We start from the raw sequence: 16,849 nt of genomic DNA on the forward strand, positions 1-16,849 counted from the left end.
TCCACAGTCCACACATGTTTGGATACTGCCAGCTGCCTGGAAGCCTATCCACTCTCTGACCCTAAACCCTACAAGGCGGCCTCTCCCAGTGGAAAGTGAGCTGGGCAGAGAATGTCTGAGCCTCTAAGTGCAAGTTGCGGGGGGAGGGCCGGGAGGGACGCAGCCTGCTCCCACCAAGCAGATATAGGAGCCGCAGACCTCACCGGGCCAGCTTCCCTCCACTGTGGAGCTAGCCGAGACAGCTGCTCATTTCCCCCTGGCTGGTGGTCCGTTCCCTACCATTGCCCGCAGTACGAAGACAAAACAACCCCAAATGCCCAGCACTCTGTCCTTAGGGACCAGGCAGGGGATCAGGGTCAGCAGCTGTGAGCCATGGGACTGTGGGTACGTACCACTGTGGATGACGCTGGCCGGAGCCATAACCCTGGTCCTGGGGCCAGGCCCGGCCCATGAGGAAAGGAAAGAAGTGTCTCCTTGGGTTGGAGATCACATCGCCCAACAGAGGCTTACCTTTCAACCCTTGGCGGTCTCCTTGGTGCTTTCCTCACAAACTCTAGAGGATGGACAAAGGCAAGGCCATTCAGTGGTTAGAGCCCTGGGCTGGAGGTCAGGCGACGTGGACTCCAGCCAGCCCTGTGACCTCCTCCAAGACTTTGGATGAGTCATGCTCCCCACTCTGGGATTCCATGTCCTCAACCATAAAACGAGGGGTTCGGATCTGGTGGTCCCCAAGGCCTCTCCAGGCCCTGCCAGTCCTCATATTCAAGGTTAGCTCCAAGGCGTGCACGCAGGGCCCACCAGATTCCACCACAGCTCACAAACATGATTGGAACAGAAGCCCTAGTCCGATTTCATTTTTCTTCCGAGGCTGTTTATTGCCTAACAAAATGTACTTAGTGGTAAATTCGTGACTGTGATGTTAAGTGTAGGCTACAAAGCCAGAAACAAATAAACAAACAAACAAACAAACAAAGGTGAGGGGAAGGGGTGGGGAGCACAAAGCCCGAAGAGGGAGGGCCGTCCAGAGGGTCGGGAAGCCTCGGATTCACGGGAGCGGCTCATACACACGAGCACTATTCCTTATTTATTCACATCCTCTGCCCTGTCTGGGTTCCGCGTGGTCTCCACTTCTTGTTAGCTTTTCAGCTGCACACCAGGCCCCAGCTGGCAGCGGCTAATTGCAATCAGCAGGTGAGAAATGTAGGTTCTCCGAAAAGGAATTATCTCCAGCGCTGGGAACCATTCTGGGAAATGTAACAGACCTGGGAAGAGAGGGGGAGATGTTTAAAACCTGAACTTCTGTGAAAAGCATTAATTGAAAAAGACAGCACCGCACACCAGGAACCCATGACTCGCTTGCCTGAAAATATAATGAAGCAACTTCGTGTGCAAGGGAAGACGGGGGAAGCATTTCCATTTCTGCAAAAGCAGCTCCTGCCTCGTGCACACAAGCCCTGCCTGCTCTTTTTTCCCAGGAGAGCCAGAGAGCACAAAGGTTTGCTCTTGGAGGTTCGTCTTTACCTTTACATTCTTCTGCAGCAGTAAAAGCACGGCGTCAAGCTAAGGACTTTTCATTATATTTATTTATTTATTTATTTATTTATTTATTTATTTATTTATTTTAAAAGAAAAATGTAAGGCAATCCCCTGTGAAGTGGAATGACTTGAGAAAGCAAGTTCAAAATCGGGTGCGATCTCGGGGTTGCCAAACACACAGGTGTTCGCTCAAGCTTCGTGCCAAGGGAGGGGGTGCGGGAGGTGGGTGCAGCTACGACCCTAAAACGTGGTCTGGCTCCTTGGGGAAGCAAGCAAGCCGCAAGGCAAGGAGCAAGGTCCTGGTGGGGACTGTGATCTCGGCCCAGGCTGCTGGCCATCACTCCCGTCGGAAGCACCCGGGGACACGAGAAAGGCCCTCTAAGCACTTGCCTGCTCGCCTAGAGAATCGGCTTCTCTCTGTGCGTTATCAGCAGAGGGAATGAAAAGCGTACCAGAGGGGTGATTTGAATTTCATTTTCTCAATATGTGCCCCTGTGGGGAACGCTGCGTGGTGCTGCATGCTGATTCAAGGAAAACGGTCTCTGCTCCGCTGGGGTTGAAGGCTCGTCGTGAGTAGCTCGCCTTGCGCCGGGCGGTGGGGGCGCCCCAAGCACGGACTGAGGGATCCCAAGGCCTGTCTGGCCACCTTTACGGACAGGCCCCCCCAGCCCCTGCGGCCCGCCGGCTCACGTGTGAGAGGAGTGCGTGAATTTGGGGCTGCGACCCCTCCCCAGATCCTGTAGAAGGCAAGTGCGAAGATGTGGCATAAAACACAAAAGGCTCGCTCCCCACCAGCCCTGAATAAATGTTGACTGGGGTTTGGGGGCGGGTGGGTAGCTTTGTTTTCCCTTCCTTTTGGTTGTTTGTAAGATAAAGGGGAGGGAGAGGTTAGGCTCCGGAGCTGGGCTCTGAAGGAACCACAGTCCCTGGTGGGAGGTCAGACCAAGGACAGCTATGCCAGGGGGATCTTTGTCCACCTCCAAGAGCCCCTCCCGCAGTCCCCAGCCATTCGAAGGGCCCAAGGAATGTCAGAGGAGAGATTCAAGTCTCCAGGGGAGGAGATAAAGAGGCCTCAAGATCTTTCAGCCTTGGAGCCAAACCCCAGGCTTTGTGATCAAAAGACAAATAAACAGCCATTCCCACCGGGTCTCTCAAACCTGCTGAGCGGCACAAATGTTTCCTCCTTATAAACAAGCGTACCTGAAGAAGGTGAAAAAAACCAGACCCTGAAATCCCACACAGTTTTTGGCAGACCCCTTAGGAGAAACGGCTGCAGGCAGCTTTATCAAGTGCCTTTCTCACATCACTCTGAAATAAGATGTCAAAGTTTGAACATAAACCATGAACAAACAAAATCAGCCCTGTTCCTCATACCAGTTCTCCCATCCTGACACAGGGAAGGTTGAAATAGAGCTGCAGAATTCGAGGCCGCTGGAACGATCTGAGAGAGGCCAGTGGGTCTTGGAGGTAAGCAGGGAGAGGAGGCCACCCGTGGCCTCCTTTCAACAAACATGGGGCCCTGTACCGCTGAGATGCACATGCCTAGGGGGCCCTAGTCCCACCGGTGTCCATGGAGTTGTGTTTCCAGAGGTGTCAATGGCCAAGACAAATGCCCTAAGGAGCACCCACTATGAGCCACCATTTGGGATACAACGCTGTCCAAACAGAGCAGGTCTCTGCCCCTAAGCTTCCGTTCTAATTAGTAAATTAAGCAGCATGTGAGTAGGTGATACATGCCAGAGCAAGAATACATCCAGGAGAGGGGGAGCCTGGGTGGCTCAGTCAGTTAAGTGTCCAACTCTTGATTTCGGTTCCGGTCATGATCTCAAGGTCGTGAGAGTCGGGCTCCATGCTCAGCAGGGAGTCTGCTTGAGATTCCCTCTCTCTCTTTCTCTCTCTCTCCCTTTCCCCTCCCCCTCAAATAAATAAATAAATAAAATCTTTTTTAAAAAAAGAATACATCCAGGAGAGGGTTGGAGAACAGGAGAGGGCTGTGGTTTATAGTGGGGTGGAGGGAAGGCCTCACTGAGATGAAGTGACTTCTGAGCAAAGATGAAGGAGTGAGCCCTTCTAGGAGGCGCTCTGAGGGAAGGAGGACCCAAGTAGAGGGTACGGTAAATGCCAGTGTCCTGAGGTCGAAGCGGGCCTGGCAGAGGCAAAGGGCACCATGGGAGCCAGTGGAGTTGAAATGGAAACACAAAGGGTCTCTGCAGATCCTTACTGCAGTACAGAGTCACAGAACATCAGAGCCAGTGCCCCAAGTCACCTCATCAGCCTGTTCTGTTGGGCTGTCATCTCAAGAGCCACCTCTAGGGGCCTATGGGACTCCCTGGCTCTCCATTAACTACCACCTAGTCCCTGATAGGGTCCTGTTCAGTTACTAACGAGCTAGAGGGGAAGCCCCACCCCCTGACTTCCTGGACGTCAAAGCTCCCAATGCTTCAACTTCCTGGAGACAGACGTGGAGGAAGAGGGAGGGGGATTTGAAAGTGTCCCTCACCACCCCCCGCCCCCTGGGTCCCCTACAAAAGGTGTCACCATACGCTGAGTGATTCAATAAAAGTTTGGTTGACCCTTCCCCACCACCTTTCCCCCAGGAAGAGTGGAGAAGCCTCTGGAGAGACTTAGTTGTGTCCTGGACTCATCTGATTTCTCAGAATCTCTTGCACAAGACCCAGTGTCTATCACACTGATATACTTTGCCCTGGCTCAAAGAGTGATGCAAGTAGGGTCTACCCTACACCAAGGAAGCTGCGGCTCTGGGCTAGTCCAAGCACTTTGATGACAAATTCTTGGCTCGATGCCCTGAGGATTTCCTTGGTCAGAACCTCCCTGCTTGCTTTTCAGCATTTATCAACATAGGCATTGTGACACGCAGACAGAGCCTCGAAGCAGGGTGACCCCGGAAGCAGGGAGCTCATTCTGGAAGCCCAGGGACCTGGGTTCTGCAGCAAGGCTATGTGCCTGGAGGTTGGGGTTTGGCCAGAAGCAGGTCAGAAGGTCTGCGGCTATGGAGTAAGGGCCCTGTGATAGGGCAGAACACTCCACAGCTGTGGGACCTGTCGAGCAGTCTATGTAGGTCTGCTGTGTAGAGCCTGAAGACAGCAGTACAAGCAGTCAGGAGGGAGAGATGGACATGAAGCGGGGGAGAACAAGGACAGACTGGAGGCCAGCTGGACAGATGGGAGCCTTCCCAGTTTCTCACAGCCTCCAACTTCACAGACGCAGGGGACCTACAAGCCAGGTGGGGGGCCCTCCAGCACTCAGCCGCACACCCAGCAGCCCCGGAGCTCAGAGAAGCCCAGGGAAGGGGACCAGTGGTGCTGGAGGGGCTGCGGGCCCAACTGCCACCCACGCCAATGAGATGAGAGGGTGGATGGGTGACACGTGTGAGCTGGGACAGTGCCTGCCCTCCTCCGACGGTCGAACCACAGAAATGGCTGCTTCTTCACTTCCACCTTCCACATCTCACACAAATTTCTCTTCTGGCCAACCCTGACCATGGAGGGTAAAGAAAAGAATTCTGTGAAATGTCGTTCCCGCTTAACTACTACGGTACAAATCCACCCCTATGATTTTGACCTCAGGCCTCAGCTTCCTCACCCCCAACATCTAGGGGTTGGCCTGAAGGAAACTGTTGGGAGCATCCATGTTACAGTAACGATTTCTTTTTCCCCCTCACTGGCAAACCAGCGAGGGCAGCACATCATGCCATGTCAACTTGCATTGCGCACAGAGGTGCCAGGAGAGCCCAGATGCTGTTGCAACATTGGGAGTCTCCACTGGCTGGACTGAGTCCAGAGTCTCAGCCTTAATCCTCAGAGGAACTCCATGTTCTGTGGGCACACACACTGCCTCATTTCCCACCTTATCATAGGTCTGCAGGAGTGAGACATTATCCATCGGTCTTCCCCAGTAGTAAACCTCAAATCCAGCATGCTGTTGGACTCACACCAGTCACCTGCTGAGGTGGTGGCAGCAGGTGATGAAGCCCATGCTCCATCTCTAGTACTCAAGCTGAGAAGTCCCAGAAGGTTGCAGAAAGATTTTTAGGCAGCACACAGTTCAATTAACAATCTGGACCCAAACATTGTCTCTAGGAGTTCAGCTTCCAGGTGATTCCAGAAAACTCTAACACAACCTAATGAAAATCTTTCTCAGCAAATAAATGTGAGCATTGTAATCTATGAAGAGCTTTTGACAAAATATGCTCTTTGTGGACTCTGTTCTTAGGTACTGCAAGGTATGGGAGGGGACAAAGAGATAGAAATGCAGAAAGGAAATGGAAAAAAATTAAATTGTATAGAAAGATTTATGACCAAAGAAATGAAGAGGGGTAAAAACACAGCTGTTCAAGAGAAGGGAGGCTGGAAGGATCTTCTTTGAAATTCCATGAATTTGGGAAATCATCAACAAAATCTAAAGCTAGAGGCTCCCATGTCAGCACCTGCAAGGTGCAAAGAAAGGAAGGAAAGGAAAATGCCAGAAGTAATACCTTAGTTCAGAATACCTCATGAAAGAAAGAACTTTTATTATGGGACAGAGTGGGTGCAACACTGAATGAGACTATGGTCCTGAAGTTACACCCTCTAGATTTGTGCCTTGCACCATGTCTGCCTGTGGGGGAGGAAAAGTCACTTTCCCTCTACCCTTCTAGGTTCTTGGCTGAGACACCACCCCCCGCCCCAGCCATATAAAAGACTAAGAGGAGAAAAACAAATAGATGTTTAATAATATGCATACCTTCCATGTACATGGGAAACACCCAGGAAAACAGACTAACTCCAAACTGGCCCAAGCCACCCTCTTAAATACCATCTCCAGCTAAGGACCAGAGAAGATGTTGGGGGAGGGGAGGCTGGTTATGGGAGGTTTCTGGGCAAAGCATAGTAATCAAGAGTAAAGGTGTTATGCAGACTTAGGTCATGACCTTCTCCACTGATCAGAGTTTCTAGAGATTGAGTCATCCTGGCACAGAGAGGGAGACATCCTTACAAATGGAGAGTTCCCTTATACATGTAATTTTCTCTTACAAAAGGTTAACTTGTACTCAGTTTTCTGAAGTTTTCCCCAAGTCTGCTGTTCCTTAAAAATAATCAGCCTAAAATAATCTTTATGCCAAAGAGGCGTATTTTGAGGTGACAAATTCTGCCCCTGCCCAGCTGGAGCATGTGTATGTCTCGTGTGGAGTGAGGTGGCTCAGACCCCAGCCAGGGAGCCTCCAAGGTGCAAAGGCCAGTCAGCAGGAGGGGCCAGCACAGCTGTAAGGGTGTGACCTGCGGAAGAAGAGACATTGAAGTCTTAAAAGTGGGAAAGGACTTATGTCCACACAAAACCTGGCATGCAGATATTTATAGTAGCTTTATTCATAATTGCCAAAGCTCGGAAACAACCAAGATGTCTTCGGTAGGTGAATGGGTCAATCAACTGTGGTCCATCCAGACAGTGGAATATGATTCAGCACTAAAAAGAAATGAGCTATCAAGCCACAAAAAGACAAGGAGGAAACTTAAATGCATGTTACTAAGTGAAAGAAGCCAATCTAAAAAGGCTACATGTGGCATGATTCCAATTGTATGACATTCTAGAAAAGGCAGAACTCTGGAGACAGTAAATAGTGGAGTGGTTGTGGGCAGCTGGGGAAGTAGGGGAGGGAAGCATAGGTGAAGCACAGAAGATTTTTAGGGCAGTGAAAATAGTCTGTATGATATTATAATGGTGGATACACATCATTACATTTGTCCAAATCCATAGAATGTCCAACAGCAAGGGTGAGCCCTAATGTAACCTATGGACCCTGGGTGATAATGATGTACCAGTGTAGGTACATCAACTATAACAAATGTACGTTCCAGTGGGGATGTTGATAAGGGGGAGGCTGTGCATGTGCTGGGGGAGGGGGTATCTGGGAAATCTCTCTACCTTCTCCTTCATTTTTTCTGTGAATCTAAAACCTAGAGGAGAACACAAGCAGCAACCTCTCTTACCTCGGCCACAGCAACTTCTTGTTAGACACGTCTCCAAAGGCAAGGGAAACAAAAGCAAAAATGAACTATCGGGACTTCATCAGGATAAAGCCCTTCTGCACAGCAAAGGAAACAGTCAACAAAACTAAAAGGCAACCTACGGAATGGGAGAAGATATTTGCAAATGACTTATCAGTTAAAGAGCTATTATCCAAAATCTATAAAGAACTTATCAAACTCAATACCCAAAAAACAAATAATCCAGTCAAGAAATGGGCGGAAGCCATGAACAGACATTTCTCCAAAAAAGACATACAAATGGCCAACAGACATATGAAAAAATGCTTAACATCACTCAGCATCAGGGAAATACAAATCAAAACCACAATGAGATACCACCTCACACCAGTTAGAATGGCTAAAATTAACAAGTCAGGAAACAACAAATGTTGGTGAGGATACAGAGAAAGGGGAACCCTCCTACACTGTTGGTGGGAATGCAAACTGGTGCAGCCACTCTGGAAAACAGTATGGAAGTTCCTCAGAAAGTTAAAAATAGAGCTGCCCTATGACCCAACAATGGCACTACTAGGTATTTATCCAAAGGATAGAAACATAGTGATCTGAAGGGGCACGTGCACACCAATGTTTAATAGGCCAAACTGTGGAAAGAGCCCAGATGTCCGTTGATAGATAAATGGATAAAGAAGATGTGGTATGTATATACACAGTGGAATACTACTTGGCCATGAAAAAGAAAGAAATCTTGCCATTTGCAACAATGTGGATGGAACTAGAGGGAATTATGCTAAGTGAAATAAGTCAGTCAGAGAAAGAAAAATACCATATGATTTCACTCATATGTGGAATTTAAGAAACAAAACAGATGAACATAGGAGAAGGAAAGGAAAAATAAAATAAGATGAAAACAGAGAGGGAGGCAAACCATAAGAGACTCTTAACTGTAGGAAACAAACTGAGGGTTGCTGGAGGGGAGGGGGCTGAGGGGATGGGGTAACAGGGTGATGGGCATTAAGGAGGGCTCTTGAAGTAATGAGCACTGGGTATCATATGCAACTGATGAATCACTAAATTCTACCCCTGAAACTAATAATACACTATATGTTAACTAAATTGAATTTAAATTAAAAATTAAAAAATTAAATAAAATAAAACTGCTCTAAAAAATTAGAGTCTTTTTAAAAAGTAGGAGAGGAAACCGAATCTGAGGTTCCTTAACATTCAGCATATCAAAAATGAAGGTTTAGAAACTAAATCGTACTTTGGTTAGCGAATCATAACATTCTTCCTGAATCCTCTCGATGGTTCAGTGCAAACACGGCTCAGGTCTCCCATTATTCTGCAGACATAAAAGTTAGGCCCAGGACTCTCTAGGGGCAGGAATGACCTAAATTATAATTTAGCCTGTAATACCTTTGTCTAGTGCAGGGTTGGCAAACTTTCTCTGTATATGGCCAGATAGTAAATATTTTAGGCTTTGCGGGCCATATGGTCTCTGCTTCAACTACTACTCCACTGCTGTAGCATGGTTGTGTCCAGTAAAACTTTATTTACAAAAACAAGCATAGGCTGGACTTGTCCTCAGGACTGTAATTTGCTGGTCTAGTATGTTCCTAGAAAGTTGGGCGTGCCTATGCTCAAAGTATGCGCAAACTGATTGTTGAAATTATGCGTTACATATAAATTATACGTGTTCTAACACAGAGAAGGAGGAATTAAGGAAAACAGTGACACAAGAGAAGAAAGGAAGCTGATTTTTGTTTCATAAGCCAGGGGGAGAAGAATGCAGAGAAGAGCCAGGAGGAGGAGGAGGAAGGAAGCAAAGCGGGTCTTGCTGGGGGCGGCACACACTCGGAGGAATGCAAGACAAACAGAGAATACGAGAGCAGAGCTCAAGGGACTCCAACTCCAGGCCATTCTCTGCCCTTCTGTCATTCTGCCCAATCCCCAAATCCTCACAATCCGGAGCCAGGCAGGAAAGGAAGGCACAGCAGGCTCTGGTGGGTGAGCAGGGGTGGGGATGGCAGTCACTCTGGGGGTGTCTCTCCGTGAGGACAGATCCCTATCTTCTTCCTACAACACATTATGCCGAAAACAGCTAAACTTGAGCTTAAATAAACAATTTAATCAGCAGCCCCGTTTCCTTTTATCACCCAATCTCCCGGCTAGACGGACTAATTATTTTCCATCTCCTAACCGCTGGACTGTTAAGTATCATCTGAAGCAAACAGAATACCAGGCATTGCTGAATGCCATCGCAGCCCAAGCCCTGCACTAACGGGATTCCCACGGTGGCTGCATTTTTAAAGACCCTGCAACTAAATAAACATGGCTCTGGGAATGACTGCTGTAAAGAAGTACTTTGTTGTGCGGGGAGGGAGAGAAGGCTTTTTCATCAGAAAACACGGCCAGTGTTCTGATCATTAGCAAAGAAAACAAGATACAGGTCGGATTGTAAGCAATCCCATCACCACTTCAAAGAGGGAGAATATTTCTAGATCATCTAGATCCTGATGAGTGCCGCATTTCGAATTCTCTGGGCCTTACTTCCCCACCTGTAATATGGAGCTCGTGATGTTTACCACGGGGAGGTGTTCTGCAGAATAAATCAGATAATGCAGCTAACCGGGCTCTCGGCCTATAGTGGGTGCTTTCTAAACAAGAGGTCACCTGATGTTATCAATGACTGATATCTATAACACAATTCTGGCACAAAGAAGATCATGCCAACCCTGTGGGGAGAATTGTAGTCATGAAAACAGATGGTTTCCTTGCTCTTTATCAAGCTTCCCGTGGTCTGTGTCTTCTACAGAGCAGCTCCCCTGAAATGGGCTCCTGGCCAGGGTAGACATTACTTACATTCGAGAAAAGGCGCTGTGGTGGACCCCACCCCTTGGCTGCCATCCCACCTCCAAGGCCGTGTGGAATTACGGAAGTAGATAGGAGTCAGGATAAGTGGAGACTTAAAGCCTTCTGGGTAATCAGACAATGCCATCCACTGAATCACAGGTTTCTTTTGGCAGGTGTACAGAGGGAACACCCTTCCTGTCGCTGTAGCCCTTCCCCAGTCCACGGCCTCTCCCTGCCTGGGCTCCAGCCCCCCGCCGGCTGATGTCCCTCACACGCAGTCCACCCATGTGGCTGGCGGGGAGGGGTACGACTTACCTCACAACCAAGGCCTTTTCTGGTCCCCGCATCACTGGCTGTCCATCCCCACAGCCCCTCCGCAGGCACGTCAGGCCTCACGGGAACTCTGGCAGTTGCCTCCCAGCTGTTCCCTGTGACCTTAACCTCGGCCGCCTCCAGTCCCTCCTCTGCACGTGACCAGGAGGCTTGCTCCAAAGACCCAGATCTGCTCCTGGCACCACACTGCTGAACAGCCAGGACATGTAGAACAAATTTCACCCTCTTCAGCAGGATCTAGAAGGCCTGTTCCAACCTGGTGCCAGCCTACCTACCCCGGGCAGCCTCACCTTCAGGCCTGTACTCTTGCCCTTCTCTCTGCTTTGCATGCCCACCCCCTTCCATCCTGAGCTTGTCCAACTTCTGCTCAACCTTCAGCCTCTAGCTCAAACACGACCTTGTTTCTGACATCCCCATGTCAGACAAACACCAACCGCCCCCTCTTCTGTATTCCTGTAATAACTTGTATGTCACTCCCTTCTGGTACTTTCCAAACATTAGTATAACTAGTTGTAGATGGTTTGTGTTTGGCTGTAGCCTCGATGAGGGCACGAGCTATAACTTATTCATTTTGGTCTTTCTAGCACTCAACCCACCACCTGACATGGAGTAGTCAGTGTGCTTTGCTAATAGAATAGAATGAATTCAAAGAGCAAATGCTGTGGGTTTGGCAGGGCAGGAGTGGCTGATGCAGGCAAGACGCAAGAAATCCAGAGGCACCACCAAGGGATTCTACTATATTTCTTCATTAATGGTTTTAAATTCTTCTTAGGATCGCCTTTGGAGAATTAGCCAACCTTTACTGCTACTCGCTCCCTCTTCTACCAAATCGATAACCATCTCTATTCTCAGAGCTGTCAGTCATCCTGTATTTACGATTTTAAACCCTAGTTATAATCCATCCCTTGACCATGTTTTGCTCAGCATCCACAAAGCTCAGGAGGCTCTGTCTTTTCAGACTCTGCCTTGCCAACCCTCACTACCCTCCACCATCTGCAACAGCCTTATTATCAGTAGTTTGCATAGATGAAGTCAAGAGACTCCCCATTTCACTACGAGGATTTTCTAGGGGCTCACAAGGACAGCCTCCCGAGTAACCCTTTTGCTGTTTCTTGCCCTGAAGCCCAAGGGTAAGCTCCACGCTCCGTGGCAGGGGATGTAAGCTCTTCCACACCCTGACTCCCCTCCTGCCTTCTCCTCTCACCACTGCCACCCACCTCTGGTTGGGACCACCCTGGGCTTCACTGCTGTTCTGGAAGCCGGCCAGGCTCTATGGTGCTGCGTGGCTCTCCAACGTGCCGTTCCTGGAATGCTTTTCCTTCCTCCTCCATCTGGTGAACTTCCAGTCATCCTTCAAGGTCCATTGCCTCTTGCCTCTTCAGATGCAGAAGCATCTTTTCTGCCAATACTCTTCCCCCTCCTACGTGGGAAAGCACTACAAGTAGGCTTTCATGATGGGATCCTCCCTACTTCTATTTTTTTTTTCTTTTCCCATCTTTCTAATTTAATTTAATTTTTGGATATCAAGGGCAATCACTGGATTACTTATAATTACTGGTGAATGACTTACTCTCATCATTGGCTCATGCACACTCCATAAGCACTAGCAAAGCCATTACCCAAAACAAAAGCTAGGCAGGACCGTGATCATAGCCTACACATCGTCCCCCATGCCCATTAATCCATGCCTTTGACTCCCCGTTTGACAGGGTTTATCATACTTTTGAACCATATATTCATCATCCTAATTCTTTCCTTTTTATATAGTTTTACTGCAGCTACATACATTCTTTTAAAATTAAAATACCTTATTTTAGTTGTTCCTAACTTCAACAAAAAGGAACATTCTGCATGTAATCTTTCGGAGTTTATTTTTTTTCAGATTTTGCACGGCTAAGATGTATCCCTATTTTTCTATGTCACTGTCACTCACTTAGTCTCCTCTGTAATTTTCTATGGTGTGTATATGCCACAATTTATTCCTCCACTCACCTTTTGGTGGGCATTTGGCTTGGGATAGGGTTGCCAGATTTAGCAAGTAAAAAATATAGGACACCCAGTTAAATTTGATTTTAAGACCATTTTTTAAGGATAAATATGTCCATGAAATATTTGAGACATGCTTATTACCAAAAAATACTCATTGCTTGTCTGAAATTCAAATTTAACTGGCCATCCTGTATTTAATCTGGCAGCCCTAGTTTGGAAACGAAGCTGCTATGAACATTTCTCTACGTGTCTTCCATTGGACAGGCCAAGGTTTCTCTTGGGTCTTTTCCTAGGTGTGTGAATCCCAACTTACGAGATTAACACCAAACTGCTTTCTTAAATGACAGCTCTCGATTCTTGAGCCCCATCTCCTATTTTAAGAATAGAAAAGGTGTCAGAGTGTGGGAAGAGAGGATTGTATGTGAGGAGATTGGTGAAGAGCCATAGCTCCACAGTGAATGCCCCCTTCTCTTCCTTTTAAGGCGGAGGTTGGGGGTTACTCTTTAACTCCAAGCCTGGTGAGGGCCTTCAAGATGTTTTGCAATATGTTCCCTGCAGGTGGGAGACCCAGGGCAGCTCACCTATGCCCGTGAAAGCTAAAGCAGACTATGGGTTGGGTTTTGCTTTCAGACCATGCCTCCAGAGGCCATGTGTGTGTGTGTGGGGGGGGGGGGGACAGAAGGGCCATTAGGTGCTTTCATGGCCAAGTCAGTAGAGACTTGGGGTGACCCTGGACTCCCAGGCTATATTGGGACAAGAGATGCAAGAGTGTGACCCACAGACTTGAAGTAGCCACAGAAGAGAGAGAGCTGATGTGGAGCCAGCTTGGATCCTGGGCGGTAGTGCAAGGTAATCCCAGCTGAAGGAGGCTAGAGATAATCTTGCCAGCTCGCTAGCTCAAGAGCAGCCTAGACCACCACCCTTCATGGTGACCTATCAGCCCAAGGTCAAGAGAACTGGAGAGAGGTCTCCAGCCATGAGACCCTCTGAAGGGCCAAAGAGAACACCTCAGGAGGGGAAAAGCTGGCTTTATTCATCTTCCATGCCACTCCAGGGCCCCAGCTCTAACCACCTGAAAATGAGACCCAGGAAGGGCAATGGCGCCGCCAAGTTGGAGCTGTCTGCTTCCCGGCCTCTCCTCCCTCTCCCCATGCCAACGGTGGCTGCGGCAAAATGGCCCCCAATAAATGGAGGTGGTGAGCAGCGACAAAGGAGAAGTTCCACTCCCCACCCAACCTCCCTGTTGCAGCCTTTCTGCCTAAAGGGGGCCTGAGGCACGCAGGGAAAAAACTGAATGCCAAGCCAAGCTCGGAGTTTTGACTTTTCACATCTTGGATGGGACCTTCGAATTGCTCAGCTGTGAACTGAAGTGACCGTAACAATCTATTACCTAACAATAAACAGAAATAAGACCTGCTTAGTTTGCATTCAGGTTTTAGAGAAGATGACCCTCCCTGAATCAAGTCAAACAATCAAGTGCTGCTTTGTTCATGGCAGAAGCTATGCTTATCTGCCTACTAGTTACACAGGCATGTCCTGATTGATGCATATTCACCTCACACATACATTCAGTCACATCCAGCCAGCCACACTGGACAACCTAACCAGCCAAGAGATCAAAGGGTTTCCTTCCCTCCCAGCCTCCTGGCGCTCCTTCCCCTTTCCACTTCTCTCCCTCCCCTCCTCCCCGCTCTCTCTGTCTTTCCCTCTTTCCCTCTCCCTCACTCTCCTGTTCTCTTTTCACTGCTCTCTGTAAAGCCTACTGCATGTTGATATTCTCAGTCTCTGGGTCCTCCTCCTCCAAATCCCAGGATCTTGGTCCTCACTTTATAAGGAAAGTAGGTGGTAGGGAAATAGGAGACTGGCCTGGCAGGTGATAGAATCACAATGATCCAACAGGATGTGAGCATCCTAATAACAAGTAGGCTATCACAGATGAGGGTTTGGAAGTGGATTGTCATCCTGCTGGACACTGAGTTCTTCAGGAACAGAAACTATGTCTTATTTGCTTCGGTGCCTCTAGCAGCAAGCCCAGTGTCCTGAACACAGTAGCCCTTAACCAGAGTTTATTGGAAGGATGAGCAAGTGAATGAATAAATGAATGGGTAAATGGATTTAACAAAAGGCCACAAGGATCAGCATTTGGTCACATCTATTTCAAGTAGTATCCCCAACGATGAAGATAAAAGGTCAGTATCTAGCAAATTTGTGGTGACCAAAGCTGGGAAGAAGCCATAACATACTAGATGACAGACTCAGGACTCAAGATCTCAACTGGATGGGCAGAATGGGTAAAAGAAACAAGATGAAATTCAATAAAGATAAATGTAACCATCTTCACTGGATTCAAATGGTCAACGGCCCCAGTTCAGGAAACTCAGCTCCCTTTGAAAATCCCCTGGGAATTTTTTGGTTCACGATGAATCCAGCAAAACCAGCAAAACATGGATGCCAATACAGACATTCAGAACCAGGCTTGGGCAGGCCATATCAGAGAAGGCTAGGGAAAGGAGGACACTGCTAAATAGAGCGTGTCGGAGCCTGATGACCAGGAAGGTGAGGGATTTGGAAACTTCAATATATAAGAAATAATTGAAGAAATGGGACATTTGTGCCTGGAGATCAGAAATAAGGAGTCAACAAGAATGGCTTTAAATTGGTTGAGGAGCCATACTGTAGGTGAGGAGTTAGTTTTAGAAGGCAGTGCCACAGGAGAATTACAGAAGGGTAATATGTAGCTGAAGATCCATCAGAACCCGGTCTCAGAACATCCCAACTACAGAACAGGCTACTCTGTGAGGCAGGAGCACTCCCACTCACCTTAGGAAGTCCAAAAGAAGTTCAAGAGTGATCTCCAAGGGTCTGTGCAGGCCCTGGCCTCCCGAGTCCCTTTTGGTCTTGATATGCTGGGATTCCACCTTGGGTTCATTAGGTAAAGCCTGTCTGAATTCAGGAAGCAGGTGGATTACAGAGTGAAGTTTTGGCGTATAGAGATACCAGTTATATCTGAAGCCAAGTAAATAGTGTGGTCTGATGAGAGGCTTTGGGGGCCAAATAAAATGGAGATGAGCCAGGACCAAAATTAGTTAGGTGCCACTATGTTTGCAAGGTTGATTTAGAACCTAACATTCAAAGGACACTCATAATCAGTTCCAATAAGAACAAACAGCATTCATCAAGCACTAATAATAGGCAGATCCCAAAGGTTCCTGTCTCTTGGAATTAAAAGCCAAATAACTCTAGTCCTCTAGGGTCAGAAGCAGGTAAACTAAGAGTTGAGGAGAAAGGGCCATGGGACTAAATCAGAACCCAAATGCCTTCAGATGGTTTTGTTCCACCGAATATGAAATATGTATTTGGAATCTTTGGTTTTAAACGTGTACTTACCTTAAAGGAGACAGGTTCTACGTGTGGCATCCTGTAGGCGCTTGTTAGAAATGCAGTCTCAAGTCCCTCCCAGACTTACTGAACCAGAATCTTCATTTTAACAAGAGCCCCAGGGAGTTCACAAGTGCATTAGAATTTGAGAATCAGGGGTGCCCGGATGGCTCAGTCGGTTAAGCATCTGCCTTTGGCTCAGGTCATGATCCCGGGGTCTTGGGATCGAGCCCCACATTGGGCTCCCTGCTCAGCCGGGAGCCTGCTTCTCCCTCTCCCTCTGCCCTTCCCCTCCCATTCATGCTCTCTCTCTCTCTCAAGTAAATAAATAAAATCTTAAAAAAAAAGAACTTGAGAATCAGTGTTCTACACTAGAGTTGACCAAAAAATGTTGTTTTCTTGTGGTCTTATGCCATAAATCCAAATATGGGACACATGACCCAACAAGTATGAGCATATTTGTGAAGACAATAGGACAGGATCTTTGGCATTAAGACCATCCCTTCTGCAAAACTGGTTCCTGTGGTTCCAGAAAGACCGACAATTGCTAACCAAGTGATTCCATGCTGAATCAAGCAGCTGGGTTTAGCCTGAAGTAAACAGAACTTGTGTCTCAGAACCTGGTGATGTCTGAGAGAATAGGAAAGCAAGTGCGATCCTTAGAATCCAATGATCCAATGCTCTGGAACCCACCAATCCAACGTTAGAGGCTGGAGCGATTAGGGTAGTTAAGATGAACGATGAACGCATCACTTGTCTTGACCTTTAGCTGTTCC

General features: G+C 47.9%; 1 long non-coding RNA gene across 1 annotated transcript in view; it reads right to left on the bottom strand.

Moving 5' to 3' along the window:
• Positions 1-849: 849 nt before the first annotated feature.
• The window catches only part of LOC115944136 (uncharacterized), a 75,523-nt gene continuing 59,523 nt past the window's right edge, over positions 850-16,849 (bottom strand). The window contains exon 2 of the long non-coding RNA XR_004078710.2: positions 850-1,262. This is a non-coding gene — a long non-coding RNA (uncharacterized LOC115944136). The remainder of the gene's footprint in view (positions 1,263-16,849) is intronic.

The sequence above is a fragment of the Leptonychotes weddellii genome, chromosome X (genome assembly GCF_054177405.1).
Source record: "Leptonychotes weddellii isolate Sample4059 chromosome X, ASM5417740v2, whole genome shotgun sequence".
In the NCBI taxonomy this organism is placed as follows: Eukaryota; Metazoa; Chordata; class Mammalia; order Carnivora; family Phocidae; genus Leptonychotes; species Leptonychotes weddellii.